This window comes from Pristiophorus japonicus, chromosome 6 (genome assembly GCF_044704955.1).
Source record: "Pristiophorus japonicus isolate sPriJap1 chromosome 6, sPriJap1.hap1, whole genome shotgun sequence".
Classification (NCBI taxonomy): Eukaryota; Metazoa; Chordata; class Chondrichthyes; family Pristiophoridae; genus Pristiophorus; species Pristiophorus japonicus.
Genome location: NC_091982.1, coordinates 254677477 through 254692899, shown reverse-complemented (window position 1 = coordinate 254692899; position 15423 = coordinate 254677477). Strand labels below are relative to the sequence as shown.

General features: G+C 43.9%; 1 protein-coding gene across 1 annotated transcript in view; it reads left to right on the top strand.

The window, feature by feature from the left end:
- Positions 1-15423, top strand: part of dner (delta/notch-like EGF repeat containing) — a 368701-nt gene that overhangs the window by 16983 nt on the left and 336295 nt on the right. The window lies entirely within an intron of this gene.

Sequence of the window (15423 nt, the reverse complement as noted above, 5' to 3'; positions counted from 1 at the left end):
TCCTCACGTGATCTTATCAGAGGTTATTGTAACTTTGGCAAGATTTGTATGTTATATAATACAAATATAGTGATGCAACACCTTGATGCTAAAAAGTGGTGCACTACAGTCGCTTGCTTGTAAACCCTTTACAAGGTGAGTTCCTGATCTTTACAAGGCTATGAAAAGGGGGAGGGGAGAACATGGTCATGACTGAAAGATAGTTACTCCCAGAGTGAAAGGGAATATCATCCTGCAATTAATCCTGCTGCTCTCATGCAACTTTTAGCAGACTATCACGTAATGACACTTCCAGAGGCTGGGAAGCACTACCTACCTCCTTGGCTGTCTCTTGGTTTCTGCTGGACTGGCAGGGTTCAAATCGGCCCTTATATTTAGGGTTGAATTAAGTCTGTGCCAATCGACAGTGCTATCAAGCGGCACTTACTCACCAGTAACCTGCTCACTGATGCTCAGTTTGGGTTCCGCTGGGACCAATCAGTTCCAGACCTCATTACAGCATCTTCTACAGTGAAGACCAATACAAAATATTTGTTCAAAGTCTCTGCCATTCCCTGTTCCCCATTATTAATTCCCTGCTCTCATCCTCTAAGGGACCAACCTTTACTTTATCTACTCTCTTCCTTTTTGTATACTTGTAGAAACTCTTACTATCTATTTTTATATTTCTTGCTAGTTTACTCTCATAATCTATCTTCCCTCTATTATTTTGTTAGTCATCCTTTGCTGGTTTTTTTAAATTTCCCAATCCTCTGTCCTACTAGTCTTGGCCACAGTGTCTGCCCTTCTTTTCAATTTGATACCATCCCTTATTTCCTTAGTTAGCCACAGATGGTTCTCCCTTCTCTTAAAGTATTTCCTTCTCACTGGAATATATTTTTGTCGAGAGTTATGAAATATTCCTTAAATGTCTGCCTCTGCTTATCAACCATCTTACACTTTAATCTATTTTCCCAGTCCACTTTAGCCAATTCTGCCTTCATACCTTTGTAATCTTCTTTATTTAAAATCAGGACATTGGTTTGAGATCCAACTTTCTCACTCTCCAAATGAATTTGAAATTCAACAATGCTATGATCACTCTTTCCTAGGTGATCATTTATTAATCATGTCTTATTACACAGACCTAAGATAGCCTGCACCCTGGTTGGTTCCGCATTGTATTGTTCCAGGAAACCATACCGGATACACTCTATGAACTCTTCCTCAAGGCTTCCTTGGCCAATTTGATTTGTCCAATCAATATGAAGATTAAAATTGCCATGATTATTGCCATATCTTTCTTACAAGCCTCCATTATTTCTGGATTTGTACTCCATCCAACAGTGTAGCAACTATTAGGGGGCCTATAGACTACACCCAACAATGACTTCTTCCCCTTATTGGCCCCAAGTTTCCACATGATTTGCTCCTGATTTTTAGGAGCAACTGGTGTAGAATGGAGTATCTTAGAAATCGGAATTCTCGTCATTTAGTTTGCTCCAGTTCTAGTCAGTTAGAACAGTTTCACTTTGGAACAGAATTTTTTTTTCAAAAGGGGGCGTGTCCGGCCACTTACGCCTGTTTTCAAAGTTTCGTGAGTGAAAACTTACTCCAAACTAACTTAGAATGGAGTAAGTGAAGATTTTTGTATGCTCGAAAAAACCTTGTCTACACTTTAGAAAATCAGGCGTAGGTTACAAATCAGGCATAGGGAATGGTGGGGGGTGGTTTAAAGGGAAGTTTACAAACATTAAACACTTCAGTTTTACAAATAAAGAGCCATCTTCAATAATAAATTATAAATACATCAATAAATCAACCAATAAATCAATCAAAAAAAATTAATAAGAAATAATTTTTTTTTTAAATCAATAAATAAAACATTTTCTACTTACTGACTGCAGCACCGGGAGCCCTCCAACAGCATGCTGGGATGCCCCCCCCCCAGTGTGTCTCTGTCAGTGTCTCTATCTCTCTGTCTGTCTGTCTGACTCTCATTTTCTGTGTCAGTGTCTGTGTTTCTGACAGCGAGAGGAGGGGGAGGAGGGGGGTAGAGGGAGAGAGGGGGGGGAGCAGAGGGAGGGAAGGGGGAGGGATGGGGGAGAAGGGGGAGGGATGGGGAGAAGGGGGAGGGGGAGGGATGGGGACAAGGGGAGGGGGGGAGAAGGGGATAAAGGGGAGAAAGGGGAGAAAAGAGATGAGGGGGAGAAGGAGATTGGGAGGGAGAAGGAGATTGTGGGGGGAAGGAGATGGGGGGGGAAGGAGATTGGGGGGGGAAGGAAATTGGGGGGGGGGAAGGAGATTGGGGGAGGGTGGGGGGGAAGGAGAAGGGGGAGGGAGCCCGTCCCCAGCACCAGATTTACAGGTAGGTGGCGTTGGGTTGGGTCGGGGGGGTGGTGGGAGGGAGGTCGGTTCGGTTCTGGTTGGGGGGAGGGAGGGAGGTCAGGTCGGATCCAGTCCGGGGGAGAGGCGGGGGGGGGTGGGGTGGGAGCAGGTGTCGGGTCCGGTCCGGGGGGTACGGGGGCGGGGGCGGGGGACGGGAAGCGGGAGTCGGGTCGGGAGGAAGCAGGAGCTGGCCGTGGGAGGAGCCTTATTCACGCAGCCCCAGTGAGGCCATTGGGCCAGGGCTAGGGGCTGCGTGCTTCGGGCCCCTCCCACACAGTTTCGGGCACCTGGAGCTACTGCACTTGCGTGCCCACTGTAACGTGCATGTGCAGAGGTCCCGGCACTGTTTTCGGCGCAGGGACCTGGCTCCGCCCCCTACAGCTCCTGCTGCGCTGCGCCGAGGGCCAGAGGACCTGCAGGGAGGTGGAGAATACGGAGGGTTTTTTTAGGCGCACTTTGTGGCACGAAAAACGGGCGTCCAGGTCGGGACTGCACCGTTCTAGGCGCGGCTCAAAACTTGGGCCCAATATTTCTTATCTCCACCCAAACTGATTCTACATCTTTATCTTCTGAGCCAATATCATTCCTCACTACTGCACTGATCTCATCCTTTATTAACAGAGCTACCCCACCTCATCAATGAACTTCCCTCCACCATAAGGTCAGAAGTGGGGATGTTTGATGATGATTGCACAGTGTTCAGTTCCATTTGCAACTCCGCAGATAATGAAGCAGTCCGTGCCCACATGCAGCAAGACCTGGCTAAGTGGCTAAGTAACCTTTGCAAAACTCAAGTGCCAGGCAATGAACATCTCCAACAAGCGACAGTCCAACCACCTCCCCTTGGTATTTTTTTTATACATTCTGGGATGTGGGCATCTCTGGCAAGGCCAGCATTTATTGCCCATCCCTAATTGCCCTTGACAAGGTGGTGGTGAGCCGCCTTCTTGAACCGCTGCAGTCCTTGTGGTGAAGGTACTCCCACAGTGCTGTTAGGGAGGGAGTTCCAGGATTTTGACCCAGCAACGAAGACAGAACGGCGATGTATTTCCAAGTTAGGATGATGTGTAACTTGGAGGGGAACTTGCAGGTGATGATGCTCCCCTGCGCCTGCTACCCTTGTCCTTGTAGATGGTAGAGGTCGTGGGTTTGGGAGACGCTGTCAAAGAAGCCTTGCCAAGTTGCTGCAGTGCATATGCAGAATGACCATTTAGATAAGGTAACAGAGGATGGCCACTGCTGTAGAACCATATCCCAACTAGAGGCAGCACCTTTAAGGTTGTACGGGAGCAGAATTGGCAAACACAAAATTAACATTCAGATTAAATTATTAAAATGATCATTACATGAAGCAGGCTTCATTTTGATGGTTAGAAATATTTATGCCATACAACAGTGAAAATACAAATGGCTGGCATTTCAGTTTCCAGTCTGAGCATGTCCCAACGATCTTTTACTGTGAGCCAGTACATATAATATAAAAACAAATGGAAAATCAGATGGAGAATGAAGGGAGATGTGATGTGGTAGAAACGAGCAGCTCTTAAATTCATGAATTTTAATCAGATTTCAACCCTTTAGGAATTGGAGCAATCACATTCACATCTGAAAATATCAGCTCCTCTCTGCATTTGAAATGGCATAGTTGGAAGGAGTAGAGGGACAAAGTTAATATTTGAGCACATCTCACATGTATTGTGGGAATAATGTATTGTCATTCTGTCTGAAGTGTGTAATATTGAACTCTGATAATGGGCGCAGTGATTAGAAAAACTTCCCCAAAGTGTTTCAAAAATCAGATCCAGCCACAGGTGGAACATTGCAGCATAACATGAAATGAGAATGCTATACATTTAACTCCAGATAAACATGTATTAATCCAAATATAGAAATAGAGTGAACCAAACCTCTACCCATGATTTCCATAATATAGATACAGTTGACCAAAATGTTTCCTTTTTGCTCCTGAGGGCTCATTGGGTAAATGTGCATCCAGTTGTAGTACTGGTCTACACAGGGCAGCAGGTTTCCAGGTTGGGTCCTTGCTGATTAAGCTGACCTCAGCTAGGGCTGTGATGGGGATGTTAAAATTGACCTCACTGTTCCCAGACAAGGGAGTGAAAAATCCAGCCAAGGTGCCCGCACCTGGTTACTCTCCAGTGACTTAATGGAAACTGGACGGGGTAGAATTCCCAAGATGGTTTCCTCTGATCTTCCACCATAACTTTGGCGGAAGATCGGCGAAAACGCTATAGAAATGGCACAAGTGGTCATTTGGGCCTTTCCTACCAATCTTCCGCTGGTGTTATGGCAGGAGACGAAGAGAACCCCCAGTGAAATTCCAGCTGCACACATCTGGATATTGGATGAGGGCGGGCTTGGTTATAATTCACCTCATGTTTGAATACCCTGGCAACACTTACTGTCTAGGCTCATACATGAAGAATGACCACTTAAGTGAGGCACTGGAGATTGCCACCAGTGGAACCTTTCGCCAACAAGAACCCCCATGTCCCAAAAAGAGGGGGGGAAAGAAAATGAAACCTTTAACACAAGGATGTCCAATATTTTGTCTTCATGGTTTGCTTGGGTATATACCATGTGGACTTATGGCCCACATATAAAGTTGAAAACCATGTTATTATTTGCATATATTTCAGGTTGCTGATACAAGCAGATCTTGGAGTTCTGATTTAGGATTCATCCACCAATGAGGCAAGAGTGGTAAGAGCAGCCCTCTCCAAACATCAAGACTCAATTAATCCAAAAACAGACAAACCACCAATTAAATAAAAGCGCAAGTAGGACTGATTTTGGCCGAGCTTCAAAGCCAGATTGACAGAGCTCAGTGGTCACAGGTTGAATACCTCTGCTTAACTATATCACTCACAACGTTCAAAGACTGAACAACTTGTGGCGCTTTAGGGGGCCAATGCATGGGGCGGCCTGAACACATCGAAACCAGTTGGTGCACCTTGTGGGCAATTTCGGCCTCGGGAAGACTGAGGCTGACCTGGCAGAAGTCTTAAAGATTATGAAAGGGTTTGCTAGGGTAGATGTAGTGAAGATGTTTCTACTTGTGGGCCATAAATAAAAGATAGTCACTAATAAATCCCATAAGGAATTCAGGAGAAACTTCTTTACTCAGAGAGTGGTGAGAATGTGGAACTCGCTATCACATGGAGTGGTTGAAACGAATATCGGAGATGCATTTAAGGGAAAGGTCGATAAGTACATGAGTGGAAAAGGATTAGAAGGATATGTTGATAGCGTAAGATGAAGTAAGGTGGGAAGAGTCTCATCTCGAGCATAAACACCAGCATAGACCTGTTGGGCTCTATGCTATAAAATTCTATGTAATGTTTACTACCATATTCTGGTATTAAAAATATATGGTGCTGACACCATGCACCATCTTATTGATGAAATATGCAATTTTGCCAATGCTTCTGAAACATTCTGAGTGCCTTTTGATTGAGTCTTGTGACTAAGAATGATTTTTCAATAATTAATTTTAGATGATTAATTAAGTGAATGTAAGGAAAATGTAAGAATTGTGATAATAAATTTTACAAAATATACTATAGAACAACATTTCATTAATAGCTTTCAAAAGAGAGCCTGATGAAAGTAATTGACTGGTAAAGGGCAAATCACCACATCAGGGAACTTTGGGGGCGAAATTCGGGAGCACTAAAGGGGCGCACATGACCTTTCACCCGGGCGTGGCGCTGCTACCGCCTCCTGCAAAATTCCACGGCGGTTTAGCGGCGGCGCTAACCGGTAACACCCCTAACTCCTGTCGGTTAATCCCGGGCCGTTGCGCGCCGATGACAGCAACCGGTTTTCACCCCGGAGTGAAAATTCTGGAGCGTCCCTTGAGGCCACTCGTGGGGTGAACATTAAAGGGGAGGTGCGACGCTGACATTTTAAAAAAATGGCTGACTTAATGGTTGTGGCCCTGGCATTTTTCAAATCGCAGGCTTCACGCCGCGATGTTACAGCCCAGCACTCCATTTCTGGGCTGGATTGTTGCCATAGCATCTTGCTCACAAGAAATTTGCTAAGGGATATAGACAGGCTAAGTGAGTGGGCAAACATTTGGCAGATGGAGCATAATGTGGGAAAATGTGAGGTTATCCACTTTGCTAGGAAAAATAAAAAAGCAAATTATTATTTAAATAGGGAGCGATTACAAAATGCTGCAGTACAGCAGGATTTGGGGGTCCTTGTGCATGAAACACAAAAAAGTTAGTATGCAGGTACAGCAAGTAATCAGGAAGGCAAATGGAATGTTGGCCATTATTGCAAGGGGGATAGAGTATAAAAGCAGAGAAGTCCTGCTACAACTGTACAGGGTATTGGTGAGGTCACACCTGGAGTACTGCGTGCAGTTTTGGTCTCCGTATTTAAGGAAGGATATACTTGCATTGGAGGCTGTTCAGAGAAGGTTCACTAGGTTGATTCTGGAGATGAGGGGGTTGACTTATGAAGATAGGTTGAGTAGGTTGGGCCTATACTCATTGGAGTTCCGAAGAATGAGAGGTGATCTTATCGAAACATATAAGATAATGAGGGGGCTCGATAATTTGGATGCAGAGAGGATATTTCCACTCCTAGGGGAAACTAAAACTAGGGGACATAGTCTTAGAATAAGGGGCCGCCCATTTAAAACTGAGATGAGGAGGAATTTCTTCTCTCAGAGGGTTGTAAATCTATGGAATTCTCTGCCCCAGAGAGCTGTGGAGGCTGGGACATTGAATATATTTAAAGCGGAGATAGACAGATTTTTGAGCGATAAGGGAATAAAGGGTTATGGGGAGCGGGCAGGGAAGTGGAACTGAGTCCATGATCAGATCAGCCATGATCTCATTGAATAGTAGAGCAGGCTCATGGGCCAAATGGCCGACTCCTGCTCCTATTTCCTATATTCTTATGTTCTTATGTTCTCCCCAGTGATGTAGAGATGGCCCCTTCTCCCCGATGCAGTGTTCTCAGTGGCCCGCCCCTTTAATGAAAGAGGAGCGCCCTGTGCTCCTGCCAGCCCTATGCGCCTCTCCGCGTAGCACTAGAAAATTCCTGAAGGTTAGCGCCCCAGTCCCACCGCCGAGAAGAAGCGGAGTGCGAGACTTTGCGCTTCACTTCCTCTTGGGGGCGGTAAGCCCAATTTAGCTGCCGGGGAGGGACTTCTGAATCTGGCACAGGAAGTCCCGTCTCACAGTTGTTACCACCCCCAACCGGGGCAGTACGCTATTTCGCCTCCTTTGAGTCAAGCTCAATTTGTGGACTGGGCAGGAACAGCTAGTTCTGAAATCTGGGAACTGATTCGGATACCAATTTGAGTGGTGTTGTCATGTCACCAATCAAAACAATTGGTCCCTTTTTGCCTTCCAGATCTGTGCTCAACTGGCATTTTTGTAATTTAACTCATTTTACTTTCTTCTATTTTAATGCACCTACAAAGATAAGAACGTAAGAACATAAGAAATAGGAGCAGGAGTAGGCCTTTTGGCCCCTCGGGCCTGCTCCGCCATTCAATAAGATCATGGCTGATCTGATCATGGGCTTGGCTCCACTTCTCTGCCCGCTCCCCATAACCCTTTACTCCCTTATCGTTCAAAAATCTGGCAAAAAGATGCCATGTTCTATTGTCTGGTTAAGAGAACAAACTTGCAACCTACTTGCAGAGCTTTATCTGAGCCACTGTAGAGGAAGCATGAAATCAGCTTGAGGTATTTGTTCGTTGATGTTACAGCCATCCTTATGTGTTCCATCACTCTCACTCTGCTCAGTGCCTCCTCTGATGACCTGTGTGCGACCAGGAATTCACTGCACACATGAACAAGTATCCAGACAATGGTTTTGGAAATTTGGTGCAGCTACTACCATCGGCTTGAATAGGTTAATTCACAAACAGTGTTTCTACATTTGTTTCAAGTTCATGAGCTGAGTGTTTTTCCAGCATTTTCTGTTTTTATTTCGGATTTCCAGCATCCGGAGTATTTTGCTTTTGCTTGTAAACAAATGACCTTGTTAGATGAATAAGGCCCCTGTGTAGTCTCCTTAATATCACGTCTCTCCTTACCCTTCCTGAAGGTGCTGACTCATGTTGGAGCGTGGTCCCATGGATAGTACTGCCCTCCGGTACAAGTAGGCATTCTTCATGTATGTGACCTGGCAATGAGTGTTAGCAGCCTATTTGACTGAGCTGGATCCTTTCCTTTGTTATAACACAGTACTGACTGACCCAGGCTGATTCTTTCTCCACTCGGAGAAGGTTGTCCAATAATGTTCTTTCTTCGTGGGCAATACTCTTTAAAAAAAATAGTGATTTAAAAAAAAAACTAATTGTTAATTTTTCACATTGGTGCACGCAAAGATGTTTTTCACTTACTTCCTTTCAACAAAAGATTTCACAGGAAGGTTGAAGGAAATAATGGAAAATTTGAGTGCCATTCAGCATAGGCTGCAGTTACTCCTCGTGGCTGGTTATTGGCAAAGATCAAGGAACAGTTTGAGCTCTTTTGTTTTACTGCGTTAAAGGCACTATATATAAATGTAAGTTGTTGTATTGTTGGAGAATGATATTTGGCACGGGGTGGGGGGGTATCGGGCGAGGGTCTGGATGAAACCTAAAATCTAAATTAATAGCAAGAAAAATAAAGAGTTGCATATTGTAAAAATTGTAAGAATACTTAATATTGCAAGAAAATCCAGCTTCACGACAAGAAAAGTATTGTTCCCGATTCATGTTATTGGTGCTAGTTGCTAAGCAACAGCAACACCTCTCTGCTTCTGACATTGTCTTTCCTCAAATCGGGAAGGAAACTGAAAGAACGATGCGAAATGGAATTTGCCTATATTTAAGTGATGGCTCTTTTTAAAAGATTTCAACCGCCCCAATCTACAAATAGCGGTTTAAGAAAGTACATTTTAATCATGAATAGATGCTCCCTCAAGGTCATAGCCAGCTGTTGCAGACACTGCGTAGAGCTAGAGGGTAGAGGACTTATTTTTTCCACCTATCCCATAGCTTTGGCTTGTTGAGGCTAAGGAAAGGAAATTCTAATTGGAAGAAAAGTCAATAAGGTGTATGGAAGGGCAAGTTCTGGTGGAGACTTCAACTGATGCTTCACTGAGATATGCTTGTCAATAAATCATTTACTACAAACCAGGAGGAAGAAGTAGCTGAGTCAGACAAAAAGAAAAAAAAGCACCAGGTGCCATGGATACAAGGGATGACCTACATAGAGCTTAATGAACACCTGCATAGAGAATAACTGCTACGTATGCAGAGAATAACGAATAACCAGAGAGAAGATAACTGATCAGTACAGCAAATGACTGATACTTATGAAGAGAATAACCAGTGCAATGATAGATACCTAACAATATTGAGGTACGATTTCCACAGGAGATCTCCTGATCTCCCACCGTAACTTCAGCGTAAGATCGGTGGAAACACTGGAGAAATGGCGGATGATTAGGAGAATCGCCGTGGAAACTCTACCCCAGTGTTGGGTTTTGTACACTGGACGGCCCAATGTCAGGTACAATCAACAACAACTTGCATTTCTCTAGCGCCTTTAATGTAGAAAAATGTCACGGAGCACTTCAGAGATGTAATCACAAAATGGATGCCAGGCCAAAGAAGCAGGCATTAGGAAAAATGACCAAAATCTTGGCCAAAGAGATGAGAATTTTAAGGAGCGTCTTGAAAGAGGCGAGGGGAAGTCTGAAGGGGTTTAGGGAGGGGATTTCAGCGCGTGATACTGAAGGTGCAGGGAACGGTAGCATACTGGTTATGTTACTGGACTAGTAATCCAGAGGCTTGGACTAACGATCCAGAGACATGAGTTCAAATCCCAACCATGGCAGCTGGGGAATTTAAATTCAGTTAAATAAATCTGGAATTAAAAAATGAGTATCCGTAATGGTGACCATGAAACTACTGGATTGTCATAAAACCCATCTGGTTCACTAATGTCCTTTACAGCAATGTGGTTGACTCTGAAATGGCCTAGCAAGCCACTCAGTTGTATTCAAGATGGCAGCACACCACCACCTTCTCGAGGGCAATTAGGGATGGGCAATGGATGCTGGCCTTGCCAGCGACACCCACATCCCATGAATGAATAAAAAGAAAGATACAGCTCGCAGTGGTAGGGCGAAAGGAGAGGGAGGAGTGGACGTACAAGAGGTTAAAACTGAAAGAGCATAAAGTTTGGAGGGGGCCTGTAAGGCTGGAGGAGGCTACAGTATTAGGGAGGGGTGAGTCCATGCAAACATAATTTTAATGCAAGGCATTGGGGTACTGGGAGGCAATTCAGGTCAGAAAGGACAAGAATGATGGACAAGCGGGACTTGGTTCAGGCTAAGATATTGACAGAAGAGTTTTGGGTGAACTGAAGTTTGCAGAAGAGCGGGTGGCTGTGGAGCATTGGAATCCTTGAGTCTGGAGCTGATAAAGCTATGAATTATTATTATCATTAAACGTTTCTAATGGATTGATATTCATTACTATTTTGATTACTGGGAATCTTTATTTAAATATGCTGAAGGGTCGTTGTTTGACTTTGAAGAGTTCTCAGGCAGGCTTAATTGCTGGATTAACCAGGAACACCTGCTCTGAAATCTAACAGTCGGAGCCAACATTTATTTTCTGTCACTTGTAAAAGCTGAATGTAACTGCTGGCACAGTGATTCCCGGATGGCTGTGCGGGTGTATGCTCTGCAATGTGATGATGTCAAAGGCTACATTATTATTCCTAGAATTGATCTTTTTATTATTAATGTGCCAATAACCCACCTATGTGCAGCAGGAATTAAATGTCAAATAAGCTTCCAAATTAGAAGACAAATCTGGTCCTCAGATAACTGTGATTTGTAATGACCAGGCTTCAGACAGCAAGCAAAACATTAGCATCTCTGAATGTTTGTAACTATCTGGAGAGACGCAACTGTCAGAAACCCACAATCCTGGCTTAATGTGACCCGCACACGAAGCTAGTGAGCCCTTCCTTTTCTTGTGAAATGTGTGGAATACTTCCAGAGTCAGTCATTTCTATTCTACATATGCAGCTGGAATAGGAATCTACAGAAGATTTAATTTCCATCTGCATTTAGTCCTACATAAGTATTTAGTGAGCCTCTAAGCATGCTTCCTGATTCATATATTGTTTTAAGATGACTTTAAAACATAATCTTTGTGCTCTTTTTAAATTGGATGTTTACCACGCAGCTCACTTGTTTAGTGTTTGTCCTTTCCCCATTGCTGACATTCTTCACCTTAATAAACACGCACAAAAAGCACTGGTATCCTTCTCTAGTGCTTTTGAATGATTATTTTGCTACTCGTACCTTTTTAGGAGAACAAATAAGCAAGGCAGTCCTAAGTATAATCAAAAGAACTCAATAGAAATGGAAATAAAACCAAACCAAGCTTAAGGCTAATCAGAAATTGTATTTGTGAAAGGAAGTTGATGTTGTATTGCTGACAGTGAGATTTTCTCTTTAACCAGACTAGTCATCTGTACCCACCCACTGCTTGTCCAATTTGTCATAACATAGATGTTTGGAGAAGAAGGAACTGTAAAACTCAATGAGAAATATCATAAATGAAGCTTTGTAAGAGGTTTTCTAATCCTTTAAATCACAAAACATTTTGAAAGGTATGTGTGATTCCAGCTTGAACAATTTAGTGCGACCATTCACTTCTCTGGTGAGGACACGTGTCTGATACAGGTCAGATCTGACAGTCACCACTAGTCACATGGCATAATACCACACAGAATTCTGCGACATTAAAAAGTGAGACTGGTTCAGCACCCACCACAGAGTGGTAGAATGAGTTTGAACCTTGTGATTTTCCCACAAGGGAAGGCAAAGCTCTCTCCTGAGAGATTCTTTGCATCATTAGCCAACCATTGTTCTACCTAACAGCTATCAAGCAGCTCTTTAAATAGCAACTGCAGCCTTTAAGAGCTGCAGTTGTGTGTTGCTTCCTGCCCCATTCTGACAGTGAGCTCGCTCCAGTAGGGCCAGTCTGGGCAATGTGCTCGCTGTGAATACATAATAAGGAAATCCCGCGAGATTGGCCCAGCACTATGTTGGCTCATACTAAGATCCCTGTTCTCCTATTTTTTTTCTTCTATGAATATAGGACACTGGTTTGTGCAAGTTCAGGAGCAAATGGCTTATATCTGCAGTCCCTAATAAGAACATAAGAACATAAGAATTAGGAACAGGAGTAGGCCATCTAGCCCCTCGAGCCTGCTCCGCCATTCAACAAGATCATGGCTGATCTGGCCGTGGACTCACTTACCCGCCCGCTCCCCGTAACCCTTAATTCCCTTATTGGTTAACTATCTATCTGTGATTTGAATACATTCAATGAGCTAGCCTCAACTGCTTCCTTGGGCAGAGAATTCCACAGATTCACAACCCTCTGGGAAAATAAATTCCTTCTCAACTCGGTTTTGAATTGGCTCCCCCGTATTTTGAGGCTGTGCCCCCTAGTTCTAGTCTCCCCGACCAGTGGAAACAACCTCTCTGCCTCTATCTTGTCTATCCTTTTCATTATTTTAAATGTTTCTATAAGATCACCCCTCATCCTTCTGAACTCCAACGAGTAAAGACCCAGTCTGCTCAATCTATCATCATATGGTAACCCCCTCACCTCCGGAATCAGCCTAGTAAATCGTCTCTGTACCCCCTCCAAGACTAGTATATCCTTACTTAAGTAAGGTGACCAAAACTGCATGCAGTACTCCAGGTGCGGCCTCACCAATACCCTGTACAGTTGCAGCAGGACCTCCCTGCTTTTGTACTCCATCCCTCTCGCAATGAAGGCCAACATTCCATTCGCCCTCCTGATTACCTGCTGCACCTGCAAACTAACTTTTTGGGATTCATGCACAAGGACCCCCAGGTCCCTCTGCACTGCAGCATGTTGTAATTTCTCCCCATTCAAATAATATTCCCTTTTACTGTTTTTTTTTCCAAGGTGGATGACCTCACATTTTCCGACATTGTATTCCATCTGCCAAACCTTAGCCCATTCGCTTAACCTATCTAAATCTCTTTGCAGCCTCTCTGTGTCCTCTACACAACCCGCTTTCCCACTAATCTTTGTGTCATCTGCAAATTTTGTTACACTATACTCTGTCCCCTCTTCCAGGTCATCTATGTATATTGTAAACAGTTGTGGTCCCAGCATCGATCCCTGTGGCACACCACTAACCATCGATTGCCAACCTGAAAAGGACCCATTTATCCCGACTCTCTGCTTTCTGTTAGTTAGCCAATTCTCTATCCATGCTAATACATTTTCTCTGACTCCGCGTACCTTTATCTTCTGCAGTAACCTTTTGTGTGGCACCTTATCGAATGCCTTTTGGAAATCCAAATACATCACATCCATCGGTACACCTCTATCCACCATGCTCGTTATATCGACAAAGAATTCCAATAAATTAGTTAAGCATGATTTCCTCTTCATGAATCCATGTTGCGTCTGCTTGATTGCACTATTCCTATCCAGATGTCCCGCTATTTCTTCCTTAATGATAGCTTCAAGCATGTTCCCCACTACAGATGTTAAACTAACCGGCCTGTAGTTACCTGCCTTTTGTCTGCACCCTTTTTTAAACAGAGGCGTTACATTAGCTGCTTTCCAATCCGATGGTACCTCCCCAGAGTCCAGAGAATTTTGGTAGATTATAACGAATGCATCTGCTATAACTTCCGCCATCTCTTTTAATACCCTGGGATACATTTCATCAGGACCAGGGGACTTGTCTACCTTGAGTTCCATTAGCCTGTCCAATTCATTGCCCAATTCGGCAAAATCATTCCGTATGAATTTGAGAGTTAAAGAAAACCTAACTCTGACTTTGATACTGACTACAAGGGTAAAAATGGTTGGACAAAGGGATCATTTTATGTTGGTCATGATAGGGGGTTGTTCCTCCAAATAGGCTTCTCCTGTAGTCCAATGACTGATAAGTAATCAATTGTGTTGCCTGATACACATTAAAATCAAAATTTGCGAACCGAATACAATAATCTGGATTAATCTGGGGGGGGGATATCAGTTAGCTGGTGAAAATTATATGTCCCTGGGACATTGGCCAAAATTGTTTCAAGGATATTCATGATTTTACAGTCCACCTACAGTGTGGGAGTTCTGAGTCTTTGGGAAATATGACAAACTGTAGAACAAGATTCAATCGATCCCTGTAAAATATTATTGAGTCTGAATTAATCATGTGAGATAGGATCTGTGTGAGCTGATTGGAATAACTCATCATCTCAGGAGAGGACTTGATAAAAGGATTCAATAGGCATGATGATTGACATATGTCTCCTGTAGCTGCAGATAGAAAAAAAACGTTGCTTTCCTAACAGGCCCAGAGCATGAATGACTGGAGCATTTGGATCATGTTCCTGCTTATTTCTCTGATACACACGAAGCTATGCTTTTGCAGATTTTACCCAGATACACCTATTGGCCCAGATACTCAATCTGTTTAACTGGTGTTTTAGCTTTAAAGACTGTTAATCTGTTGATCCACAGCATGGATTCCAGTCAGATTTAGAGGATGTTTGGATCAGGATATGCAAAGTCATCATCACAGGCGGTCCCTCGAATGAGGATGACTTGCTTCCACACCAAAAGGGATGAGTTCACAGATGTTTCAATGAAGGGCACGATATTGCAGTCCTGAACGCCAATCAAAGGGGTGGAAGATGCCTGTGCGTGGATTTTTTTTAACGTGGGGTGACCGTTGCACACCAGCCACCACACGGGCTTGACAGAGCTCGGCCTTTATCCAGTGGCAAGGCTTAACCAGGATGACTGGGACCTAGTGCGCACACATATCGCAGTGTGGGCTGACCCGTGCTGCTCCTGGGCCCTGTACCTTCATTTGCCGCACCTCCGCCACGATCTCTTGCCGCTCCTGTACCACAAACTTATTGGCTCAGTGACATACTGATTTTAGCTTAATCACAGGCGAGAAAAAAAACCATGGTGACAGTGTTGGATATGTGTGG